Genomic DNA, 15545 nt, shown 5'->3' on the forward strand with positions numbered 1-15545 from the left:
CAGGTTTGACCGAGGGTAAAAAAGAAGAAAGATGAAACCATCTGAAACGAGCAGCTACCCCAAGTTCAGTAGACACACAAGAGCCAATCACGCGCCTCCGTGAACGCCTATGATTGTTATTAACATTATTGTTGTTGTTACCGACATTGTTGTTGTTGTTGGCATTCTTGTTATTGTTATTATTATTGTTGTTGTTGTTGTTGTTGTTGTAGCGATTAGTTAGTCCCCGAAGGCTTTGGGGAGTGTTATCGATGTGATGGTCCTTTGTCGGATACAGATCCGATACGCTCAGGTAACACAGCACCATTAAGGTGCTGGCCCGACCATCTCGGGAACGATTTATATGGCCACATTAAACCTTCAGGCCATCCCTCCCTCCCCACCCCCAAGTTCCATGAGGAGCTTGGGGTCGCCAGAGCCTCGTCTGTTAGTGAAACGGGATTCGCCGCTCGAAGGTGAGGTTGACAATTGGGTTGGAGAAGCTATATATTGCGCTACACAACCCCTTGAATCCCTGTTATTATTATTATTGTCATTAGGCGAGCTAGGTTGGATGTCCAATCCCGACGATGTACTTGATTGCATATTATGATTCCCACCACTAGCAGTAATATTTAACTCATCAGGGTTAACAGCAATTGCAACAGGTATTTCCTTAAGTGTGCGCTTCTTTGTAGATTTTGACGCTTTAGCATTAGCAGTATCAGCAGCATCTGATTTAACAGGATTCGTAGAAGTATAAGTAGCATTGTTACGATTATAAACATCGTCAGCTGAAGAAGCCAATGCATTCACACTGTTAGCAACAACAGAGGCAAACGTTTGAACACCAGTCGAAGCAATAACAGTCCCATCGGCAGAAGGTACGTTTCTCACGATAGCATGTTTAGCAGACATTGCATGACCCTTAGTAACATCTGTTAAAGAACATGTATTTTGCCCACTCACACCATTTGACTGTACGAATGGCGAAGTGCAGTTGACATTGCAAAAAACAGGTGATAACATTGTAGGTATAGGGTAAACAGAAGATGTAAAAGACAACGGCAAAGACGAAAGCGCAGCTGTAGAAGACCCGTGGTTATTGTTCTTTGTATTTTCCCGCACACTAACACAAGGTGGACTGACGGCACTATGTAAGAATTGTAGGCCAATGGCATTGTTGATGTTATCACTGTTAAAGTTTTGAGGTTGCTTATCTGATTTGATAAGCGATTTGAGCCCCTCAACTTCCTTCATCAAATTCTCGAATTTAGACCTGAACAGATCTTTTAAAAAATCTATGCCAAGTTTTGCGAAGCAGCAATAGAGCCTTAGCGCCTTTAGTAAATTTTATAATTTATTTTATGTCGGTAGATGTCGCCGAAGTAGTCCTAAAGATTTATTTTGATTTGTGGTGAGTTTTGTTTTCACAACAAGTGGCCTGCCACCACACGGAGCGGTTCGAAACCTGGCTGAAAAGGTATTACAGAGTTGCACTTCCACCATTCAACATTATCTTTGCCGTGTATTGTCGATAATATTGAGATTCGTGGAATTAAGTATTTTATTACGGCTGAATTCTGTAATTCAATCTCATCTCAAGTCTCTAAATTTGAGATTTTCCTTTAGAGACAATTTTTGTGACTTGAGATGATTTCGGTATTCAGTAAACGAAAGTCACAAAAACAATTCACCATATCAACGAAATTCACCAAAATGACAATTTACTCATACATTGAACAAATAATATAGCTTTGCATTTTGTCAACGCAATGTTGAGTGGTGTTGTGGCTGAGCTCGCTAAGACACCGTTCACAACTTTTATAGAAAATCCGAAAGTGTGTAGGTTCGAATCTCAGCGGCGCTACTAGAGTTCGATGTTTTTTTTTAAGTATTTTCTTTTTTTTATTTTTTTCTATGCTTATTTTAATTTGAAGAATAAAAAGAATATATTTAAAGCGTTTTTCGCAAATAATTTTAATACTTTTTCTGAAATTTTCACGTTTGTGATCTACCCCGGCCCAGCTCACAAATTAGTGATTGCTTTTGTGAGGCTGGAGACGCGAGACAGCTTACAGAATGGCAAATTGTCTCAAAAGTGATTTTCACCCCAAATAGTCTCTAATAGTGACTAGAGACGGCTTACTGAATTCAGCTATAAATCTCGACCAAATGAATGATTGGTCGAGATATGTAATACGCGACATGTGTGGCGTGTTGTGCTCGATATGTCGTGCGGCATGTAATGCGTGACGTATAGTGCGGCGTGTAGTGCATGACGTGTAGTGCGGCACGCAGTACGTGACGTGTAGTGCGCTAGATGCTTGCGCATGAGGCCTAACGTTTGTATTGCAATAATCATTGAGAGTCAAGCATTAAATGTAGAGATTTTGACATCTGCTACGCTTTTCCATTTCCTGAATGAAAAAAAAATGTCATTCATTTAAAACACGCGGTGAGTATGGAAGCTAGTAGATTAGTAATTGTAATAGGTAATATTAATTCATTTCTCTTTTTCTTTTCAGGATCCAGTGCTGTTGGAAGTGTCATGGTACAACATGCAATGAAACAAGTGGCTGAGCAATTATTTCGTGACCAACGCGTTGAGGCACAAAAACGGTTAAGGTGACTGGTGTCGTTTTCTCTAAACGCTCCCAAAATGAAGTCCAAGGGACAGTTGACGGAATACGAAGTGTTTAGCCGCAAATTGCCAACCGGGAAGGAGCCACAAACTCCACTGTACAAAATGCGTATCTTTGCCCCGGATAACATTGTGGCCAAATCGCGTTTTTGGTATTTCTTGCGTTAATTGAAAAAGTTCAAAAAAAGACCACCGGTGAAATTGTATCGCCGAAACAGGTGTATGAGACTTCTACAACCAAAATAAAGAACTTCGGCATTTGGTTGCGTTATGATTCGCGTTCTGGTGCACACATCATATACCGCGAGTATCGTGATTTGAAAGTTGGTGGTGCAGTTAAACAATGTTATTGTGATATGGGTGCTCGTCATCGTGCGCGAGCTCATTCAATTCAAATAATCAAGGTTGAGTCAATCCCAGCCAGTAAAAACACGTCGTGTGCACGTCAAACTATTCCACAACTCAACCATCAAGTTCCCATTGGTGCAAAGAAGTTCTTTTAAATTTATTGTATCAATCTGTTTTTGAAAATCGAATTCAGTAATATAATTATTTGGCTTAATCCATGGTAAAGGTTGAGCTTGTGACCTCTAATTAATGAAAATTTCTTGGCATGACAAATCTCACATCATATGGATCAATGCAAAACCAGAAAACCAGGCATCACAACCGTTAAGAAATCAGCTGGAGTGTTTGCGTTCGCTTGCCACTTCCAGTATTTGGCCTTGATTTTACTCATATTTCCATTTCGTGTGCGCTTGCTTTTGGGTACATTAAAAAGTAAATTCTATTTATTATGGCAAGTATTAATATGATGCCAAGAGTTTCGAGGCGTTTGGTTGCATTCGATTTCGATTGCACGGTCGTGGACGATAATACAGACACAGTTGTGCGCGATCTATTGCCCAAAGACAAATTGCCCAGCGAGACTATCATTCAAAAGGAAGGATGGCAGGAATACATGGGTGAGGTTTTCAAACGTTTGCATGCACAATGCTACTCGCCACAGTCGATACGCGAGAAAATTCGTGCCATACCGGAAGTACCTGGATTTGTGCGTTTACTTAAGCGTTTACACCAGTCGCCAGGGAAAAAAATACGATCTAATCATTTTCAGTGATTCCAATAGCGTTTTTGTAATGGAATGGTTAGAGGCGCATGGACTGACAAATTTTTTTCAAAGTATTTTTACAAATCCAGCACATTTTGACAACGATGGCTTGTTGCATGTGCGACCATATCACCATCAAACCGAATGCCAATTGAGCGCCGCCAACTTGTGCAAAGGCAAAATAATGGAACATTTCCTTGCCAAACGAAATTTACGTGACAATACCCATTACGAATGTATTATTTATGTGGGCGATGGTCACAATGACCTATGTCCTGTGCTCAAACTGCGAGAGGGTGATATAGCCTGTCCGCGCCAAGATTTCGCATTGGACTAAAAGATAACAGCGCACAGACATAAGATGGATTTGCGTGCGGACATTGTAGTATGGAAGAATGGATTTGAGTTGTTGAAACAACTGGCGGAACTTGATATAACATTGGCCGATGCAGATGCAGCAGAGTCAACAGCGGCAAAACAAAAAAAATTAAATTGTTAATTGGCGGCATTAAACTAGTTGTAAAATGCAAATTTTAGATTTTATGCTTATCGAATTAAATTGGTAATCTCACTGCTTATGGATGTTATCATATTCATGATGTACTAGAAATTCTATCTAATATTGTATTGTGCTTAATAGGCTCAATGGGGGTTGTGTGAATGCAACTGGATATGTTCTTCAAATAGTTGTAAACTATATTTGTTGGTAAATATTTAAATGTGCAAACGAGAAGTGTTAGGTGCGAGCGTAAATTAAAATTGTTATATGTTTTTAAACATGGTGTCACGTAATAAACATGTATTTATGAAAGTGTTGTAAATTGTGCTTAAACAACAAAGATAGCTTTGGAACATCACATTTTAGCAAAGCATGTACCCAAATCAGAATATAAGTTTACATGTACTGAGTGTAATAAAGTATTTACTACAAATTATGCACTTACTACACATAAAAGAAAAAGTCACGATGCAAATAAAATTGTAATTTGTGACAAACGTGGTAAACGAATACATCTCAATTATATAAAGAAACATCGTTTCTTAGAACATTCCGAGGATCCACGTCCGACTCCGGAACCACAACAATGTCAGATTTGTGGAGCTTGGCTGCGACATATGTCAGGTCTTAAACAGCATATTAAAAAGGATACACGAGGATACGGGTGTTGAGCATCGGTGTCAGATTTGTAACAGAGTTTCAACAACGGCAAGAGCACTAAACGTCGCACTCAATATGTTTACGAAGGCGAACGGGAATTCAAATGTACAATGTGTGAAAAGGTGTTCAAAAGGCCACAAGACCTAAGCGGCCAATATGTATAAGCATAGACAGCGACGTCATCGTGCTGAGCATGAAGCAGATAAGAAAAAAAAACGAAACATCTAAAAAATATTTTGGGACAATCGAGAAGTCGAGTAGAGGATGTGGTGTCGAAAGAAATTCTGCCTATTGCCTTGAACTCATAATTCCGTCTAGGTGCGTGTATGTATTTTTTTTTTTTTTTTATATTATGAAGTTTTAAATTTGTTCTAATTATTTCAAACTTTACCTTTGATTTCGTAGGAGGTGTTAAGCTTCCACACGGAAGATGACTTGACCATGAGACAAGGTGAAATATTGCTCATCAATGATGTCATACAAAAGCACATGACTGGCGGTGGTAAATTGAGCCAATTCAATAGGATTTGGACTTCTTACAACTTCACGTTGCACTGTACTTTCATAGCGCTGTGAGCTTTTAAAATGCGGTGCCCATTTCGGTATTAGATCGGTGAGTGTTTTTTTAATGTATGTATATGTAACAGAAAATTGGAAACCATTGGGAATACATACAAGTGAAAAATCTTCCTATCCTTCCATTGCCATACCTACCTGTCAAATAATAGCTGACAGGGAGAACGGCTGTCGCGTATGGTCAGGGAAGTGAAGAAAGGTCAGTTTTTTTTTCGCGGTTATTAAATTGAAGTGCCATAAATAGAACATTTATGTTTGAACTCAGCCTTCCTTTTAAATGTGTATACAGAAAATCAGACTACATATTAATATTAATTTTTAAAAATCAAGTTAATTGATTAATTATGCAAACATGTTAAAATATGCAACTAATGCAATATACCAGTCGTCTACAAAATGGTTGAAAAGGACTATTGAGCAAATGATTTAAGTACTCGAACAGCGATTGAAGAGGTGATCGAGGCTGTTTGCTGTTGTGAACGTTGTTATCAAACATTCGCCACTTGTATGTATTCACAATGTTGAAAATCCCTCACACCAGAAAAAAGGATGTAGACTTCGGATATTAGTGTCTCCTGTAAATAAAGGAAACCGCATGCGCTTTATGCACCATTAATTGGGTAATTTTTTTGAAATGAAAGATACAAAGACACTCGCTTCATTAATCGAGCCTCTGTTAGCAACCCCAAGCAATTATTACGCTTTTACAAACATACTTAGTTGAAATGGATAGCAGCCGTTTCCTCCTTAACCATTAGGGCAATCAAAATAAACTGCATGCAACTACTCATATGTAGATGTTGTACCTAATCAAGCAAAGCCTATTATCCTTTATTTCAAATGCAGCAAAAAATTAAATCTTTATTATTTATGGTGTTCTTCTATTTTCGTAAATTATTGCATATAATTAATTTTTGATTGTCATTTGTTACATGGACAGTAAAATCCGAATCAATTTGGAACAATTTAAAATTACTTATTAGGGATTAAATAACAATAAAGCTGTTATGGCAAACTGAATATTGTTTGCCAATCATATTATGGAATCATATTTGAACCAAATGTGGTTACTTTGGGTGGGCAACAATTTTTAACCGTTTTTCATTCAGCTTTCTGAATCTGACCTGATTTTGTATGAGATGTGAAGAAACATATGATAATCGTATCCGAAAATCCTTCATAAATTTTAACCAAAACGGTGGAAATATGTTCACGAATATGATCTGAAACAGACTGTCAAAAGCAGTCAAATATTCCTTCCAAACGATTGAAATTCATTTTCCTGGTCCTTATATAATGAAATGGTATGAATAAATTTCTTTGGGATTCCTTGCGATATTAAACTATTTTCGAACAATTGCGTGGTGGCAGCGGCGCACCCACACAATCGTTGGAAAATGTATTATGTGGCAGACAGTATAGCTGAGTTAGGGTTCTGTTGGCCTCGTTCTGGGGAACGAGAGCTGGGTTATTGGTTTGTTGGCCTCGTTCGGGGTGAACGAGAGCTGGGTTATTTGTGTGTTGGCCTCTTTCGGGGTGAACGAGAGCTGGGTTATTTGGGATAAAGGAGTGTGGACTATTAAAGTTCATTTTCGTTGTCGTTGGGCGGAAGTAGTACCAGTTTCGCGATTGGTGTGCTAATTTGTCCCTTAATTGTATTAACGTCAACAACACGTACACGGTTATCGGAACCTGGATGTGTGTTGACGATTCTCCACTCGTTTGGTTGCAGGTTATCCTCTTTTATGACGACTAGGTCCCCGGGTTTTAAGTTGGATTGTGGATGTTTCCATTTATACCTTTTCTGGATCTCGGTGAGATATTCCGATTTCCATCTTTTGCAAAAGGTTTGATGAAGGGCTTTCATCTTTTGCCATCGGTTTGCAATTGCGGCAGGGTTTTCAATACAATCGAGTTCAGGTGGAGCTAAAAGATGCCCACCTACGAGAAAATGGCCTGGAGTAAGCGGCTCCAGGTCGGAAGGGTCGTTGGATGAGGGACTTAGAGGTCTCGAGTTGAGGCAGGCTTCAATTCGACATAAGAGGGTTGTAAACTCTTCGAACGTATATTTATGATCGGACGCGATCTTTTTAAAGTGGGTCTTAAAACTGTTTACCCCCGCTTCCCACAAACCTCCCATGTGAGGAGCGCTTGGCGATATAAAATGCCATTCTAAAGTGTGATGGCTGTATTTATTCAATGTTCCGTCACTTGCTTCACACAGAAATGCCTTAAGCTCGGATCGTAACGATCGCGAAGCTCCGACAAAGTTAGTACCATTGTCGGAGTAAACGTTTTTCGGACAGCCTCGCCTGGATACAAATCTGGCGAAGGCAGCTAGGAAGGACCCGGTACTAAGGCCGTTTGTCGCTTCCAGATGGATGGCTTTCGTCGAAAAGCAGACAAACAGGCAAACGTATCCTTTTGAAATTCGACATCCCCTCCCTCGGTAGGATTTTATATAGAATGGTTCCGCGAAATCTACCTCAGTGTTAGTGAAGGCCCTAGTAAAGGTGGTGCGCTCTTTCGGAAGGATCCCCATAAGTTGCGTTTGTGTCCGCTTCCTGTAAATAGTACAGACCTTACAGTTGTGGATAACCGACCTTATCATGACTTTAACGCGTGGGATCCAGTACTGAGTACCGATATGACGTAGCATCAGCTGGTTCCCTCCATGCAGGGTGGTCTCATGAGAGGATTGAACTATAAGTCTGGATAACCTGCAAGTATAAGGAAGAATAATGGGATGACTTTCGTTATGGGACATGTCTTTGGATGCCCCAGTCCGCCCCCCCCCCCCCAGTTCGAATGATGCCTTTTTCATCTATATATGGGTTCAGGGGTAAAATCTCACTCTTCCCTTTTATTAGTTTTCCTGATTTCAAATTTGCGTACTCTTCTTGATAATGTTGCCTCTGGCATATTGTTATCAATCTTCGTCTTGTTTTTTCTATTTCGTCAGGAGCTATCGAATGAGAATCCCTTTTATAGGAAGCTTTAGTTGTTGGGTGCGTATTCTGGAAAAACCGAAGAATATAGGATATAACCCGCAAAGCCCTTGGTAAATCGGAAAACCTATCCAGAATATCAAAGTTATTTTTGACCGAAGCTGTATGAAATTTCACCCTCTTTTCCTCCATATTCGTATTGTAATCTTCTTCTTGTGTTGGCCAATTTTCGTCGTCTTCTTGTAACCAAGAAGGTCCCTGCCACCACAAAGAATTGTCGATTAGATCCGAAGCGAGGAGGCCTCTGCTCGCCAAATCTGCAGGGTTTGACGCGGAGTCTACGTGCCGCCATACTTTGTCTCCAACTTTGTCGATGATTTTCGTTATTCGATGTGCAACAAACGTTGACCACGAACATGGTGGCTTTCGGATCCATGCCAGTACTATCGTCGAATCTGTCCAAAGGGTTACTTTAATATTGGAAAGTTGCATATTTTCTATGGCCGACTCTAAGATTTCTGCAAGTAGGACTGCGCCGCAGAGTTCCAGTCGTGGCAATTATATAGTTTTGACCGGGGCTATTCTCGTCTTGGCCATCAGCAAGTTGGTGAAGACTTGATCCTTCGTTTGTATCCTCAGGAAGACAGTGGTGGCATATGCTTTTTCCGAGGCATCGCTGAATCCATGTATTTCGACATTGTCCTTCAACGTGTAGTGAACCCATCGCGGTATGCGTATATCGTTGATCTTTTCGTAGTCCGTCATGAATGATTGCCATCGATGTAGAGTAGTTTCAGACACATCTTCATCCCAGTTTTGCGATCGCAGAAAGTATTGACCTTTTTGTTACGGCATGGTTATTGTCAAAGGGTTTCGCTGTGAAGTAGAAGTAGTCGAAATGGGCGTTCCACCTGATACCGAGTGCTTTTACCATGCTGGTGACTTCAAACTCAAGAAAATCCTCGCTTAATAGGTGTTGCTTCGGTATACCCTGTAGAATTTTCTTGCAGTTGGACGTCCATTTTCGCAATGGGAAACCTGCCGATTGCAATGCCGATGATATTTCGTCCTTTGCCTTGATTGCAATTTCGATGTTGTGTCCACCGGCGAGTACGTCATCAACGTACATGCAATTTCGCAGGATATCTGCTGCGATTGGATGCGATGTCTCCACGTCCTCAGCTAGTTGGTGCAGCGTTCGAATCGCAAGATACAGAGCACAATTAACCCCAAAGGTTACCGTTTTCAATTCATAAATATTAATTGTGTTTTTGGGGCATTTGCGAAATACGATTCGCTGGTATTATGTCTGATTTTCATTAACCCATATTTGGCGGTACATTTTTTCTATGTCGCTGTTAAATACGTATTTGAACAGCCGCCAACGTAGTATAAGGATTGTCAGGTCGGATTGAAGAATCGGACCTGGATATAAGGCATCATTTAGACTTTTGCCATTAGTGGTAGAACAAGATGCATTTAATACGACTCTGACCTTTGTCGTTGTACTTCCCTCCTTTATAACAGCATGGTGAGGTAGGAAGTAACAATCATTTGAGTCTGGCGAAATATTGCCTATTTGTTTCATGTGCCCTAAGGTTTCATATTCGGATACAACTCTATTGTATTCCGTTTGAAGGACTGGGTTTTTCGCAAGTCGTGTCTCGCTGCGATAGAATTGAGAACACGCACTTCTTAATGAGGGGCCTAAGTTAAACTCTTTCCTAAAGGGTAAGGAAACTACGTATTTGCCATCGTTGTTCCGAACTGTTGTGGATTTGTATAGCTCCTCGCAGTAAGTGTCATCGTTATTGATGCTCCTCTTCTTTGGAATTTCCTCTATCTCTCAGAAATGCTCCAGTTGTTTGTCTAAAGTGACCTCGTTGAAATATGAAACTAGGGTTTTATTTGTATCAACCGCATGTTGTTGTTGTTGTTGTTGTAGCGATACGTTTGCTCCCCGAAGGTTTAGGGAGTGATCGATGTGATGGTCCTTTGCCGTTTACAGATCCGGTACGCTCCGGTAACACAGCATCATTAAGGTGCTGGCCCGACCATCTCGGGAACGATTTATATGGCCACATTAAACCTTCAGGCCAATCCGGTATTTTAGTCGCCTCTTACGACAGGCATACCTACCGCGGGTATATTCTAACCCCCTCAACCGCATCTGTACGGCCTGTCAAAATCCAGCCGAACACCGTTTCCTGTGCTATCAATGTGTTTAGCACATCTTTCCTAATGCCGCCTAACATAATTTGGGGGTATATGTCTCCGCCCAGAATTAGATCGACTGGCTCATTGACAAAGAATCGTTTGTCAGCCAGTACTAAGTCAGGGAATGCTTGCCTAGTCATTGCGTTTATTTGGCAAGTTGGAAGATTCCCTGTCAATTGTGGTAAAACCAGCATGATCGTATTGATCTTGATTAATGGGTCGGTTGGTGACCGCAGTTGTATGTTGCACGCTTCTTTTACTTGTGCAGACATTGTATTATTGATGCCCGAAACTTGAGCATGCAGGTGTTTGGATGGCAGATTAATTCTGCGCTTTAGTTTCTCGGTAATGAATGAAAATTCAGATCCCGAGTCTACTAGGGCTCTCGCCGAATAGTCAACACCATTAAAATGAATATTAACCTTAGCTGTTCCTAGTAATACCCCTTTATTTGTATTAGCAAAACATGAGTTCACATTATTAATCGGAGCATTTTCTCTTTCAGCATTGCGACGTATTTGAGCTTCCCGTGAGGTAGATGCTCCGAAAGTGTCAAAAGTATTTGTTGGTTTTGGCTGATTCGAAATATGAAGCAGCGTATGATGTCTTAAATGACATGTGGCACAGTTCATTTGACTGGTGCACTTTGTTACCGAATGGCCAGCAGAAAGACAGTTTATACATCCACGGCTGCTCTTAATTTGTTCAAACCGTTTATTGGGTGTTAAACGTAAGAACTTTTCACACTTTGAAATTCGATGTGCAGGACTTTTGCACATCTTACACGTAGGTTTGGCTACACTTGCACTTGCCTGGTAGGACCCTAATCGTTTCGACGATGTATCTGCCGAGGAACGAGAAGCTTGTGGCTTAGAGGGTTTGAAACCGTACCCCTCTTATATCTACGCCAGTTTCCAACGTTTGGAATCTGCTGGATAAGAATTTATCCATGTCTGCCCATTTTGAAATTTCTGTTTTATTTTCTACGGTTTGTTCCCATAGAGCCAGTGTGGTTTCAGGCAGTTTTGTGGAGCACAAATACGTTAGAATTGCATCCCAGTTTGATATGTCAATCTTGTGACATTGAAGCGCTGAGATACAATTGTTTATTTCACGTTGCAGTTTTTTAATGGAGCTACCGCATTCACTCTCAACTGCTTTTAAACTAAAAAGAATTTTTAATTGGGCATTGACCAAGATACGTTTGCTTTCGTATCGGTCACATAAATTTTTCCACGCTGTATCGAAACCGTCTGTCGTTAAGGAACACCGTTCCACTATTTCTTTGGCCTCCCCTTGGGTTTTTTGCCTTAAATAGTATAGTTTTTGTACTGCATGGAGTTTACTATTATTAATATATATAGCAGTGAACATGTCCCTAAAGGACGTCCATGAAATATAGTCACCTTTGAAAATATCCGTATCATACGCTGGCAGGCGCACATGATATTCATATTATCTGAGACATCTACTTTCTTATCTTTCTTTTCAAAATTTTCGAAAAGCTCAGCTATTGCCGCCTGACACTTTAGGAAGCTGAAATAGCACATTTTATGCTTCTTTTTGATAGCCGCTAAGTCCTTTGACTCAAGCTCTGATGAACCTAAGAGCTTTTCGTATGTCACCTTCGTAGCTTCCCACAGAGTTTTTAACTCATCCCTTTGGTATATTAGGGAGTGTTTACTGTGTTGTGAAGGTGACATGTCGTTGATGTCATTTTCATACTCCGTCACTGCATCTGCTTGGCGTGTATAGGTCTCCATTGTGGATAAAAATAAAAACCCAAAAGTTTATACAGAAATTGCCTTTGCAGAGAGTAGTGAGTGAAAATGTCGCCAAAGGACAGAACTTGGAAGTGATAATGTGACAAATGCAAAGATTTGGCGTATGTGTATGTATATATAAATTTTCCAATAAGCAAGAAGAACAGTGAATATTCTAATTATGTAAGCCGATAAGTTATGGCTAAAGTGGAAAAAAGGACTGTATTGTGGCTTGTGTGCTAAGTGGGATAACTACAATTTCGTGGTGGCAACGGCGCGCACCCACGTAAATGTTAAAGAATGTGCTAATGCAGATTTGCTAAAGACTTGTCTAAGCCAATAAGTACTGGCTAGTGCAAAAATTGTGTCAGTGAAAATAAAAATATATGAACGCTTGTTATGGACTTTTGGTAATTTAACCAAGGATTGTGAACTTTTGTATCACAAAAATTAGATCAGTAAAAACTGATTTTTGTATTGCCGCAAATGAGAATAATAATTCTTCAATTTTTCAAATAATTGTGCAAGGGATAAGGCTGGTTGGCCACCCAAACAACAACAACAATATGTGTGTATGAAACTAAGTGCACTGTGCCTGTGGCCTAAATACAGTGTATTAACTTCAGTGACACCAGCCCCCAAATTCCAACTTTCGCTAAGCTAAAATTCCATTGCCAAAAATGTCTAAAAGAAAATCAAGTTCGCAGAAAAGTGTGCAGCATTTAGTACCATGTAGTCATAAGCGAAAACAGCTTAACTTCTATTACTTAGGAGGTATTTGCTATCGACCACATGGTACTAAATATTGCATGCTTTTCTGCGCACTTTATTTTGGGCAAAACGAAATTTCCCGGGGTCAGCTAGTTTGCTATAAAATTATCTTGTATTGTATATATTAAATTTTAAATATTTTGTAATAACATTAGTTTTTGTAAATTAAAATTTTAGATATACCAAAATGAAAATTTTTGATATAATAAATTTGTATAGTGAGTTCAGATAAATATGTGAGCTAAGTTTAGTAAAGATATTTCGATTTTTGCTCAAGTTATCGTGTTAATGGCCGAGCGGAAGTACAGACTGACGACTGTGTATAAAAACAGGGCACGGCTTCAACCGCTTTTGCCCATTTTCACAGAAAACTGTTATCGTCATAGAGTCTATGCCCCTACCAAATTTCACAAGGATTGGTAAATTTTTGTTCGACTTATGGCATTAAAAGTATTCTAGACAAATTAAATGAAAAAGAGCGGCGCCCCGCCCATTTTGAAATTTTCTTTTATTTTTGTATTTTGTTACACCATACCATAACTGGAGTTGAATGTTGAAATAATTTACTTATATACTGTAAAGATATTAATTTTTTTGTTAAAATTTGAATTAAAAATTTTTTTTTTTTAAAAGTGGGCGTGTTCGTAATCCCATTTTCCTAATTTTTATTTAGCACACATATAGTAATACGAGTAACGTTCCTGCCAAATTTCATCATGATATCTTCAACGACTGCCAAATTACAGCTTGCAAAACTTTGAAATTTTCTTATTTTAAAAGTGGGCGGTGCCATGCCCATTGTCCATAAATTTACTAATTTTTTATTCTGCGTCATAAGATCAACCCACCTACCAAGTTTCATCGCTTTAGCCGTCGTTGGTAATAAATTATCGTACTTTTCAAATTTTTCGAAATCGAAAAAGTGGGCGTCATCAAGATACCTCGAAATTTACTCAAGTTATCGTGTTTAGGACGGACGGACGGACGGACATGGCTAAATGAATTTCTTTTTTCGCCCAGATCAATTTGATATATAGAAGTCTATATCTATCTCGATTAGTTTATGCCGTTACAGATTACCGTTATGCGAACAAAATTAATATACTTTGTGAACTCTGCTCAGCTGAGTATAAAAAAGGCTAGAAAGAGCTAATTTCTTCAAGAAAATCCAAACCCCTTTGCAAAAAGAGCTAAAAGTATGTGTATATTTTTCAATGTAAGTTTTCACATTTATTTCAAATCAAACTTAAACAAAGTTATAAAAAAGTTACATTTGGCGGTAAGGTATCGTAAAAAGTAAGCAGTATTTTTCACACTGCTACGATGACGGCACGGCTATAGGTTCGGCAAATATACAACTTGTCAAAATGTTGGGGATGAAAATTAATTTAGATTTATTCCAATTGTTTTTATTAAATTTTTAACATCCTACGTGTTTACGAATCGCCATTAAAATACTCGTGTGCGACATTAAAGTTTATGTTGGGACGATATAGGTATGAAGGGCCTAAGACTGCAAAATCTATTACTTTGTCCTCAGAAGATGAATTATTATTATTGCAACATTCATAAGTATTTTTTGTGTTCATTAATTTTAAGCGATCGTTGTTTATTTCAAAGTCACGACAGCGGTTATTTACCCGTACTTCCTATTGTCAGAAATGAATTCAACATAACTGTATTCAATTTGTTTCTATGTTTGCTTATAATCAAACGTAAACAATATCTAAACTTTCCATTTCTACTTTTTGTGCGCGCAAAATTTTCATCATTAAGGGATGGTACTTGACACAGTTTATCGATTAAAGCTTTTGTTAAAAGTTGATTACCGAGTTGCCACATCATACATAACGAATCAAATGAAATAAAGCTTCGACACACATAAAAACCATTACAGTTTTCACAATACGAGTTGCCGAAATAGATTTGGCGCCAAAAGGGGCAAACATTTTAAGGAGGGCCAAAAAAAGAGCTAGGGAATAAATCGGAAATTTTGAAGCTAAATGCAAAAAAAGGGCTAGATCTGGCTCCAAAAGCACCAAAACATCAACACTGTTTACGGTAGATTACGGATTTCCGGGTTTCTTCCAGCGGTAATAAAACGAGACGATGCGGTTTCAATGTCTTTGCATCTCACCCCTGCTGACCAATCAGAATATCAAAGATCGTTGTGGACATCGAAATCGCTTAAAATAATAGAGTTTTCTCCAGTGAGTAGCGCACTGATATCAGGGCAGTAACCATTGGAGCAGCAGTTGAGAGGAGGGACGCAGATGATGTTTATTTCAAAATTTGACAGATATGCTTTGACGTTCCAAGGCACTGTGCCAACGGCCGATGTCGGGATCAAATATATTATATGCCACCGAGTGTTGGT

The 15545-nt window shown here is 39.2% G+C and overlaps 2 pseudogenes; both read left to right on the top strand.

The window, feature by feature from the left end:
• Positions 1-2641: 2641 nt before the first annotated feature.
• LOC137235235 (large ribosomal subunit protein eL20-like) lies at positions 2642-3151 on the top strand (annotated as a pseudogene).
• A 268-nt stretch (positions 3152-3419) lies between these two features.
• LOC137235236 (probable phosphatase phospho2) lies at positions 3420-4233 on the top strand (annotated as a pseudogene).
• The last annotated feature ends 11312 nt before the right edge of the window (positions 4234-15545 follow it).

The sequence above is a fragment of the Eurosta solidaginis genome, chromosome X (assembly GCF_040869045.1).
Source record: "Eurosta solidaginis isolate ZX-2024a chromosome X, ASM4086904v1, whole genome shotgun sequence".
Lineage (NCBI taxonomy): Eukaryota > Metazoa > Arthropoda > Insecta > Diptera > Tephritidae > Eurosta > Eurosta solidaginis.